This window comes from Sus scrofa, chromosome 4 (genome assembly GCF_000003025.6).
Source record: "Sus scrofa isolate TJ Tabasco breed Duroc chromosome 4, Sscrofa11.1, whole genome shotgun sequence".
In the NCBI taxonomy this organism is placed as follows: Eukaryota; Metazoa; Chordata; class Mammalia; order Artiodactyla; family Suidae; genus Sus; species Sus scrofa.
In genome coordinates this window covers 82,561,476-82,573,544 of record NC_010446.5, presented here as the reverse complement: position 1 = coordinate 82,573,544, position 12,069 = coordinate 82,561,476, and the positions used below count along the sequence as shown (strand labels likewise).

General features: G+C 39.9%; 1 long non-coding RNA gene across 3 annotated transcripts in view; it reads left to right on the top strand.

The window, feature by feature from the left end:
- Window positions 1–12,069, top strand: part of LOC106510109 — a 111,198-nt gene that overhangs the window by 69,001 nt on the left and 30,128 nt on the right. For all 3 annotated transcript variants that reach the window (XR_002343358.1, XR_002343359.1, XR_002343360.1), the window contains exons 3-4: window positions 2,159–2,397; window positions 2,872–2,930. This is a non-coding gene — a long non-coding RNA (uncharacterized LOC106510109). The remainder of the gene's footprint in view (window positions 1–2,158; window positions 2,398–2,871; window positions 2,931–12,069) is intronic.

Here is a 12,069-nt window from a genome sequence, read left to right as displayed (position 1 = left end):
TTCAAAATCCACATAAATGAATTTGTTAGGGCTTCTTAATTGTATATGAAAGTATTTGTCATTACTCTAATGAGAAAACAACTAGAATCTTCCTATCATATTCTGGGAATATCAGAAGCATAACAATTGAGGGGAAAATGAAAAAAAAAAATACCTTTGGAACCTTCTCATCTGGCTAAAACTAAATCTAACTCCAGAAGGTAGAGTCTGGCAAAGGGCAGGTTTTGTGCAGAAATTTCTTCTCTAGCTCTGGAGATGACTTTAATAGTCAAAGGTTGAGATTAGTATATTTAAAGGCTAAACATCCCTATCTTTAATTTTAATAAAGAAGCAGATCAAAATTATTATTATTATTATTTATGATTGCCCCCATGGCATATATAAGTTCCCCTGCCAAAGACTGAATCTAAGCTGCAGCTGCAACCTACACCGTAGCTACAACAATGTGAGGATCATTTAATGTACTATGTGGGGCTAAGGATTGAACCTGCACCTCCATAGTGACCAGAGCTGCTGCAGTCGGATTCTTAACACACTGCACCACAGTGGGAACTCCAGATTGATATTATCGAATGAACTAGAGAAGGTGACAGTCACATGGTCCTTTAGGAGGACCTTTTGATAAGACATTCTTGGGGATCCCATTTAGTTAGCGAAGATTAAAAAAAAATGTAGCTTATGAAATGACAACTGGGAGTTTGCAGTTTAAAGTAGATTAGTGTTTCTCAATGGGAGCCTGTTTTATACCCCAGGAAACACTTGGTAATGTCTGAAGCATTTCTGCATTTCACAACAGGGAGGTTGTCCCTGGCATCTAGTAGTAGTGGCTAGGGATGTTGCTAAACACCCTACAATGCCCAGGTCAGCCTTCCACCATACCCAGCCCCAAATGTCAATAGTGCTAAGGTTGAGAAACATTGATTTACATGCACCATGGCTCAGGCTCCACTCTGTCACTCGGTGGGTAGGATGGACAGTTATTTAGCCTCTATGTTATTTCAGCTGAAAAGAATGGTCATTTCTTCCTTTGTACCCTATTGGGTCCTTCATAGATGTGTGTCATAGAGTGTACAGTGTACAGAGTACACTGTTTGTACTCTGTATGACTTGGATAGTGTACATTACCTCTCTGTGCCTCAGTTTTGTCTATGAAATGGGAATGTTAATACTATTAACCTCAGACCATTGTTGTGAAGGTTAAGTGAGCTAAGACATATGACAAGCTTGTCATTGTGTTTGTCATACTAGGTGGCTTAATAAATGGTAATAATGATAGTTTTTGTTATTTATAACTCATTTAGCTGTTTGCCCATGCTAAGTGATAAATAAGTCTCTTTAGAGCAGGAATTGTGTTTGACGTATCATAGATGTTTAATGTTTGTTTGATGGATGACTAAATGAATCCCTTTAAATCTCATAATCTTCATCTGTGAAATGGGGTCATATTTCACTTGTTATTGTTACATTTAATAAGATAAGACAAAGGGTTAATAAAGAAACTAATGCATACATATTATGTAACCTTTTTTGCCTTGGTATCATAAAAAAATCTTTATGATGAAAAAAATTTGCATCTACAGAAAAGAAGAAAGAGAATAGTAAAATATACACCCATATAGCTATCATCTTGATTTAACAACTGTTAACATTTAGTCATATTTACTTAATCTCTTCTCAGGTTTGGGGTTTTTTTGGCTGAAGAAGCTTGAAGTAAATAATAGACACAATTTTATTTCATCCCTAAATATTTAGTATGTAACTTAAAGAATACAGTCTCCTATAACTACGATGCTATTTTAATCTAATAAAATGAATAATTATTTCCCAATGTCAGCAAATACTTAGTCTGTATTCCTATTTCCCAGTGGTTTCCAAATGTATTTCACAGCTGATTTATTCAAACAAGATCCAAATAGGAGCTTCTCACTAGGGAACCCAATTTTTTTCATTATTGCACACTTCAGGCGCCAGCCTGGTTCTGCTGTTCAAGTCAGCAGGTTAGAAATTATTTCAGTAATTCAAGATAGGAATATCTTTTAAGCTAACTCAGTATGCAAACTTGAATCAATAAATTATTCACAACAGTTAATGACTCACTTTTTTTCTGGGATTGGCTGAAGACCATTCAGTTATAGTTTTCCTCTTTGTGCATTCACAGATGGTAAGATGATTAGTGATAATGGGTCTTGGGTGATGCAAAGAAGATGGAAACTAGAGTATCCGAAGATCTGCCAAGTGAACTGTACATAAGAGGAAAAAATAGCTCTGGGAAACACAGTGTAAATCAATGAGAAAACTGGATTCAAGGCACAAAGTGCAGTTTGTACATAACCTCTCCAGGATGTTGCAGTCATTCCAACAATATTCACATTAGCCCGAAGAACATCTATTGCAAAGGTAAGCAAGCATCCTGCACTGAGCCATGCAGTAACACCACAGCAATAGCAATGTTGCTGGACAGTCTCCTGCTTTCTGCTTTTCACAGTGCTGAATCACCAGGTCTCACTCCTAGACCAGTGAGTGAAGCAAGTCAGTTAGGGATGGCCTGGAGTAAAGTGGATTTGATCCAGAAACCACAGTGATCTATCAGAGGTTCTTGAACAGAGGGATGAAGTGATGGTGAGGAAGTATTTGGGAAAGATGAATTTTGCAAGGGTAAGCAAGATGGGCTGAGATAGAATCAGATTTGCAAGGACAACTAAGATGAAATGCCAGCTAAGATGTTACTGATTGACTCAGGATGAGGAATATTTCGGGGAAATAACGCTATAGGGAAACTAAAGGAAATATTAATTCTATACTTCACAATTCTTTTTACTTTCCATTTAATTTGTGCTATTTGTCTTACTGTCTTACTGATATCCCCATTAGGCTGTACACTGAGGACAGAGCCCATGTCTTCGACATTTTAGTATAGTGCTTTGCACATGGTAAGTACCTAATACATAAAATGTTTACTTTTATTTGACACATCCAGTGCTTGTTAAAAAAGTGCATGCTTATACATATAAATCTTGTACAAAGATTAATGTTCCCTTTGTGGTATGATCTGAGAGAAAACTATATGTAGTGTGAAAAGATTCAGATGCTTGCAAGGATAAAATAAAATAAACCAGGTACATGAAGGGAAGATTAGAAATAGGGAACTAGAGAAATAATTTGAAAGGTCCGTGAGTCCTCATTATCTAGAGACTAGAATGGTGGTTGCCAGGGGCTGAGGGGTGAGGAAATGGCGAGACATTGGTCAAAGGGTACAAACTTCCAGTTATAAGGTGAGTAAGTTGCAGGAAGACATCCATACAGCAGGATGATTATAGTTAATGATATTGTGCTTGAAAGTTGCCAGGAGAGTAGACCTTAAATGTTCTCATCAAACGTGCAAAAAGGGTATTACGTGAGGGGACAGAGATGTTAACTATCCCTATTGTGGTAATCATTTCACCACACATATCTGTATTAGCTCATCACACATACACCTTCAACTCACACAATGTTATATGTCATTTATATCTCAATAAGCCTAGAAAAAGGAAAATAAATAGGATATGGCTTGATCTGGGCATAGCATAAAATCAGAGAGAGATCTAAAGTAGGAGTACCCATCGTGGCTCAGTGGTTAACAAATCTGACCAGGAACCATGAGGTTGCAGGTTTGATCCCTGGCCTCACTCAGTGGGTTAAGGATCCAGTGATGCCATGAGCTGTGGTGTAGGTTGCAGACGTGGCTTGGATCTAGTGTTGCTGTGGCTGTGGTGTAGGCCGGTGGCTACATCTCCAATTAGACCCCTAGCCTGGAAACATCCATATGCTGTGGGTTTGGCCCTAGAAAAGACAAAAACAGAGAAAAAAAAAGTAGTAGGAGGATAGCAAGTCAGAATTGAGAGAGCCCATCCAAAGAGACTTTGGATGAGGGTAGAATGGAATTAGTAATTAACTTACATACATTTGATTTATTACCAGTCATGGCTCAGTGAAAGGGCACAGATCTGGGTTCAGACCTAGACCCACTTCTCTAGCTCCATGACCTTGGGCAGACTACTAAACTTTTCAGTCTTCTTTTCTCTATGGTACTAATAATTCTATTTGTTTTTCTACATGGTCATGGGTTGTAGTCTGTGATAAAGAGTACCTATTATTTTTATAACAGCCCACTATCTATGGTGGACAAGGCTCACACCTCTATTGATAAGTGCATCACAGAGACAGTTGTTCTCAGGTATTTTATTACCTAAAGTGAAATAAATGTAGGAGACAGCAAATTGGTTTTCTGTGTTGTTTCAAACAAAGCCCTTCTCCCCTGACTTCTGTCGATCGCCTAACCTCTTGGTCTGTGTAGAAGACTTATGCTGCTCAGGTCATGAGGCCATCCACGACTGAAGCCTCTCTCTAACTCCTAGTTGTCAAAAACTTGAAAGGCTCTGTTTCCAGCAGGCCCTGCCTTCCAAGGTCAGTTCTGGATCTATACCACTGGCAGTAAGCTTTTACAAGGAAAAGCCCTCTCCACTTGGCTCCTAAGCAAAAATGACTTCTCCTAACCTTCTTGGTGCCCAAGTTATCTTTATGAAAGCAAATTGTAAAAATGGCCATAATACCCAAAGTAATCTACAGATTCAATGCAATCCCTATCAAATGACCCATGACATTTTCCACAAAACTAGAACAAACAATCCAAAAATTTATATGGAACCACAAAAGACCCAGAATTGCCAAAACAATCCTGAGGAACAAAAACCAAGCAGGAGGCATAATTTTCCCAGACTTCAGGCAATATTACAAAGCCACAGTAAACAAGATATTGTGGTACTGGTACAAAAACAGACATACCAACTGGTGGAACAGAATAGAGAACCCAGGAATAAACCCAGATATCTATGGTCAATTAATCTTTGACAAAGGAGGCAAGAATATAAAATGGGAAAGAGAGAGCCTTTTCAGCAAGTGGTGGTGGGAAAACTGGACAGCTGCATGCAAATCAATGAAACTAGAACACACCCTCACACCATGCACAAAAATAAACTCAAAATAGCCTAAAGACTTAAATATAAGACAAGACACCATCAAACTCCTGGAAGAGAACATAGGCAAAACATTCTCTGACATCAACCTTACAAATGTTTTCTTAGGTCAGTCTCCTAAGGCAACGGAAATAAAAGCAAAAATAAACCAATGGGACCTAATCAAAAGGATAAGCTTTTGCACAGCAAAGGAAACCCTAAAGAAAAGACACTCTACAGAATGGCAGAAAATAGTTCAAATCATGCAACTGACAAGGGCTTAATCTCTAAAATATACAAACAGGAGTTCCTGTCATGGCGCAGTGGTTAACGAATCCGACTAGGAACCATGAGGTTGCGGGTGCGATCCCTGCCCTTGCTCAGTGGGTTAAGGATCTGGCGTTGCCGTGAGCTGTGGTGTAGGTTGCAGACATGCGTTGCTGTGGCTCTGGCCTAGGCCGGTAGCTACAGAACCGATTAGACCCCTAGCCTGGGAAACTCCATATGCCATGGGAGCGGCCCAAGAAACGGCAAAAAGACAAAAAAAAAAAAAAAAAAAAAAAATACAAACAACTCATACAACTCAACAGCAAAAAAACCAACAACCCAATTGAAAATTGGGCAGAAGACCTGAGTAGACATTTCTCTAAAAAAATACACAGATGGCCAACAGGCACATGAAAAAATGTTCAACATTGTTGATTATTAGAGAAATGCAAATCAAAACTACTATGAGATAACACTTCACACTAGTCAGAATGGCCATCATTAATAAATCCATGAATAATAAATCCTGGAGAGGGAACCCTCCTGCACTGTTGCTGGGAATTAAATTGGTACAACCACTATGGAAAACAGTATGGAGGTACCTCAGAAAACTAAATATAGAACTACCACATGACCCACCAATTCCATTCTTGGGCATATATCTGGACAAAACTTTTCTTGAAAAAATATATACACCCATATATTCATTGCAGCACTATTCACAATAACCAAGACATGGAAGCAACCTAAATATCCATCAACAGATGAATGGATTAAGAAGATGTGGTATATATATGCAATGGAATACTACTCAGCCATAAAAAGAAAAAAAATAATGCCATTTGCAACAACATGGATGGAACTAGAGACTCTCATACTAAGTGAAGCAAGTCAGAAAGAGAAAGACAAATACCATATGATATCACTTATATCTGGAATCTAATATATGACACAAATGAAACTTTCCACAGAAAAGAAACTCATGGACTTGGAGAACAGACTATGTTTGCCACAGGGGGAGGGGGAGGGGGAGGGAGTGGGATGGACTGGAAGTTTGGGGTTAATAGATGCAAACTATGGCATTTGGAGTGGATAAGCAATGAGATCCTGCTGTATAGCACTGGGAACTATATCTAGTCCCTTGTATCCAACATTATGTAGGATAATGTGAGAAAAAGAATATGTATATATTGACTGGGTCACTTTGCTTAGAGTAGAAAATTGACAGAATATTGTTAATCAACTATAATGGAAAAAATAAAAATCATTAAACAAAAAAAATTTAGAAAGCAAGACATCTTTGTTTTCCTAGGAGAGAAAGTTTCATGGCAGCATTTGGCAGGTTCTGGTCATTACTGGGGGTGCTAAGAGAAAAGTGAAGGGTAGATTATTGTACTTGCAAATCATGGCTGTCTACTCTTTAGAACAACAGTCCTGCTCACAGATGTTAGCTTGCATAAGAATCACTTGGGGTATTTAAAACCCAGAGTCCTGGGCCCCAGCTTTAATAGGTCTGGGATGTCCTGTGCTTTTAATAAACATTCCAGGTGGTGATAATGAAAGTGATACAAGGGTAATACTTGGAGAAAATAAGAAATGCTTGCACAAATGTCAGTCTGTGGAACTGGCTCTCTGGGAATTGGTTTTTAGCAAATTCACCAGGAGATAGGAGACGCCATCCTAAAGAGAATGGGGTCTTTCCAGCATGGCTGCAGTACTGTAAATCTCTATAGCCATTTTTGTTTCTGGAGCCATGATCTTTTTTTTTTTGATTGCATCCATGTCATGCAGAATTTCCCAGGCCCATGGTTGAAGCTGCACCACAGCAGTGACCTGAGCCACAGAAATGGCAATGTCAAGTCCTTAATGTTAAGGCCTCTGGGGAACACTGGGGGCCATGCCCTTTAGTATCAGACCCTCTGTGGTTACCTCATAGCTTGTTTGGCATTTTACAAGAAGCTTCAAGATATACATATACAATATATTTCTCATTCCTCACTTTGTTTACTTTAGCTTCTTAGTTATAGAATAATTTAGATAAAGACTGCCCCATATAATCAAGATGGTCTGAGGGTGACAGTATGCTGGAGAATTATTCCAATCATACTCATAATAACTTGGAAAACTTCTTTTGTTTTGTCATTCTTTAAACAAATATTTGTATGGCAAATGATTGTGTGACAGGAGCTGTAGTAGTTGCTAATCACACAAGTAAGTAGTGCCTGGGTACGGACTAGTTTTGAGCAGTTTATGATATGAGTAGAGGCATATATTCATTAAATTACCACACCAACAAATGTAAAGCTGCAGCAGTGACAAAGTCTCTGGAGGTCTAGTAGTGATAAGGGGACTTGACCTCAGGGATGCCAGCACAAACTTCCTTGACAAAGTGATAATTGACCTGGGATCTAGGTAACCTGGAGAAGGAGGAAGCGTTTTCTAGGCAGGGGAGCAGCATGTGAGAATCCTGAAACAGGAAGGCATATGGAGAGCTGAGGGGTCTGAGAGATATTTAGCAGGTTAATGGATAATATTTGGTGATGGGTTGGCCATGGGAAGTTATCAGGCGGAAGATGTCAAGGATGATTTCTAGGTTGATGGTTGAAGGATGTTGCCATTCGAGGAAGTCAGGAAACACTGGAAAAAGAATCTTGTCTTTTTGTTTGTGTCTTTATCTGGAGATTGTGGCATGGAAAAATAATGAGTTGGTTTTTTTCTTGATCAGTTGCAGGTGACTTGAGATATCTAATGGGGCTGATGGGCATGGGGCTCACCACAGGAAACAGCGAGGCATGTGAGAATTAGTGGTAATGGAAACAGAAGATATAGGTGAGATTTCCCAGAGATACAGTAGAGGGAGAATCATGGATGTCTTAGGACTAAGCATTGAGGAATTCTAACATTAAAAAAATTACTACTTATTTTTTAAAGGACATATAGTTGATGTACAATATTAAACAAATTGCAATATAGTAATTCATACTTTTTAAAGGTTATACTCCATTTATAATTATTAGAAAATATTGGCTATATTCCCTGTGTTGTACAACGTATCCTTATAGCTTATTTTGTACCTAATAGTTTGTACTTCTTACTCCCTTACCGCCATAGTGCCCCTCTCCCTTCCCTCTCCCTACTGGTAACCACTGAGTTTGTTCTCAATATCTGTGAGTCTGCTTCTTTTTTGTTACCTTCACTGGTTTGTTGTATAAATTAGTGCCACATATAAGTGATATCATACAGTATTTGTCTTTCTCTGTCTAACTTATTTCACTTAGCATAATACCATCCAAGTTGCTGTAGATGGCAAAATTTCACTCCATTTTTTTTTATTTTTTGGCTGAGTAGTATTTCATTATATACATATGTAACCTTATTCATCTGTTGATGGACACTTAGGTTGCTTCCATGTTCAGGTAATTGTAATAATGTTGCTATGGGAGTTCCCGTCGTGGCGCAGTGGTTAACGAATCCGACTAGGAACCATGAGGTTGCGGGTTCGGTCCCTGCCCTTGCTCAACGGGTTAACGATCCGGCGTTGCCGTGAGCTGTGGTGTAGGTTGCAGACTCGGCTCGGATCCCACGTTACTGTGGCTCTGGCGTAGGCCGGTGGCTACAGCTCCGATTCAACCCCTAGCTTGGGAACCTCCATATGCCGCGGGAGCGGCCCAAGAAATAGCAACAACAACAACAGCAGCAAAAGACAAAAGACAAAAAAAAAAAAAAAAAAAATGTTGCTATGAACATTGGGGTACATTTATCTTTTCAAACTAGGGTTTTTGTTTTTTTTCAAATAGATGCCCAGGAGTGGAGTTGCTGGGTCATATGTTAGTTCTATATTTAGTTTTTTGAGAAACCTCCATACTGTTTTCCACAGTGGCTGCATCAATTTATAGGAAATTATAATATTTAAATGGTAGGGAGAGAAGGAGGAGCCAGGAAATGGAAGGCTGAATGATGCTTATTATTCTCATGTTGAAAAGTTTGGACATTTAAAGTTAACTGTAAGAAACAATTGTCAGAAGGAGGTTGGATGTATAAGAGAGAGAAAGTTCAATAATGAAAAAGGTCTCAGAAGGCAGGAAAGGGTGAGATCCAGAGTCTTGTCTCTTGAAGAGGTTATGGTGACATTGTCACCAAATATTTTGCTGAATTTATGATAGGAAGTGGATTTTATAAGGGGTTTCATAGAGCTTTTGGTCTCTGAGGGGCTTGTGTATTTTGGTTTTGGCTTCTGACTTGAACTTTCTTGCCTGGGGAGGAGATGCCAGTGGACATGCAGGAGCTGTGCATTTTGCAGAGAGCCTTTCAGGACCCAGAGGAGTTTCTGTGTGAGAAAGTTCCTCTCCAATATTCCCATCATCCAAACTGGTCACCCAGTGTCCACCGTCCTCTGTGCCCTGACTTGACCTCAAAAGGAAGGACTTAAAGAAGTCAATACTTGTTTTCTCCTTTTCTGTTTTCCTCAACAGAATTATTCCGCCATATGGAAATCTTATTTTAAATTCCATGAATCAGCTCTCCTTAGTGAAAGATTTTAGCTTTTGGGGCCAGTTTTTGTGGAAATATTTTGCAGGATGTGAAGTGACAGCTGCCTCTTGTCAGATACCCTGATTCCAGCTGCATCAGTGATTTGGGTTCCAGAAAGTTATCACACTGGAAGGATTTGTGCCTTAGACAGAAAAAAAGCCATAGATTTAACTCCACTGAAGTTGTACTTAGGTCCTACAATACTGTTAGAGAACGTGTGTAATTCTGGAATGGTTGTTGGAAAAGATTGCTAATGCTGACCCTGACATGGTATTAGATTTGACAATCAAATGGGAAGGAAGGTCAGGACTTGGGATGAGAATGGGAAGTTCTAAAAGGGGATACTGGGGTGAACTCTAGGCCCTATTATTTTTACAGAAGGTATAATCATTAAGAAAACAAAACAAAACAAAAACAAACAAACAAAAAAAACCAGTCTGTGAGCAAGAGGCATTCCAGGACTGGATTTGGGGACTGGGAGGCCTGAGGAAGGGAAACCAAAGGGACAAGTGAGTCCCAGACTGACTGGCTGGTCTCAGCAAGGGAAGTTTCCTTTGAGCCTTGCGTGTGAGCCCGAGGCCCAGAAAACAAGCTGCAGTGTTTTGTTTATTTGTTTCTTCTAAATGCTCAGAAATGTTAAACAAGAGAGATTTGATTTAAACTAGGAAACTGGGACTAGTTTCAGAAACCCCGCTTAAGCAGTACCAAGGGGCGCTGAGAAAGGTGCAATTATTTGCTCTTTGCTTAATCTGCATTGTACATTGCATGCTGATTGTCTCTCACTCAGTGGTAGGTTTATTTGTGGTGGATTGAGTAGTAGTTGGGGGGCAGGTTCTGATTCCAAAAGCAAAGTTTTCAAGAGAGAAATGCTCACTGCCTTAGATGACAGCTTTGGAAAGTTTCCCAATTGCTGGCAAAAGAGTAGGGAATCTTCATCTTGGTTTGCTTGATCTGGACATATTTTGTCACGTCCTTAATTAATTCATTTATCATCTTATATAAAGCATCTGTATCTTATTGATACCATTCATAGACCACCATATATGTGTATGGGTGTGTATGTATGCATGCATCTATATTTACTTCTATATCTATATTTAAAATTTACTGTCATATACCTATAATGCCCATATCCTGGCACAAAATAGAATGACTTTCACTCCTTCTCTGTAATCATTTATGTCTAATTCTTCTTAAAAATATTCTCTTAGCAAATGTTTATTCTGTTGCTCCCTGTTGTGTCCTTAGGCCTGCCCTAAGCATCTCTCTTCGGGATTATTAACCCTGAGGACACTCTACCCAGAGGAGCTCATTTCCAAGCATATCTTACCCAGCAGGCAGAGGGTTATGTTCTGCTGAGAGACCACGGCTCGCTCAGACACCCTGCAATTGCAAAGAAAAAAGCTCTGGTCCAGAGTTATTTCTGGAAAGCAAGAGTGACAAAATACACTGCCTTACTACATCAGGAAAATGCAAAGTAGAGAGGGAAGGACACATATGGAAATAGCAATAAACATAAAAATGAGTTGCAAGGAACCAAATCAGCATGCAAATGCTGAGAGAGAGCTCCACTGGCATCCTTCATCCCTGACAGGTCCTGAGGCACAGCCTGCTCCTCCCTGAGGAGTCATCTCAGCCTCCTGGGGAGGAACTGGCAGCTGCAATCTGCCAGAGACAAATGCTTTTCTACAGGCAGGAGTGAGGGCACTGCAGCTAAGTGTCCCTCACTAGGGGCTTTGCAGAGGAGAGAGGAGGACAGGAGGTATTACCTGAGGACTCCCGCCTGGAACAGACACTTCTGTACATTTCTCCACGGGTCTCTGGGTATCCCCCACAGGTTTAGTGGATGAACTGAACTGAACTCTCTGCTTTTTCTTGTCCTTGATCTATAGAAGATGCTCAGGAAAGGTTAGTCCTCTTCCCCTGGGGCCATATTTCAGGCTTGGCACCTGCATAATTTGTCCGTGTGGTTTTGCAAAGGCTGTCCCACCTAAGGTGAAAAGAGCACAATGCCCAGGGGTTTTTGCTAGGTGAATGTCACTGGCACTGAGTAAGACCTTCCCAGGGGGACCCAACACATCTTTTGTCAGAGCAGGGACAGTGTCTTGTGAGCCATCTTCACACAGCAATCCCTGTCGAGATGATACTAGCTATTTATGGAATACTCACTCTGTGCCCAGCAGGGCCTATGAATAAAGTCTACAGAGCTGTTTAGAACAGGGACTCACCCTGGAGGGTTTATAATATGGATAGGAAGAAGGTAATGCTAACACATTTT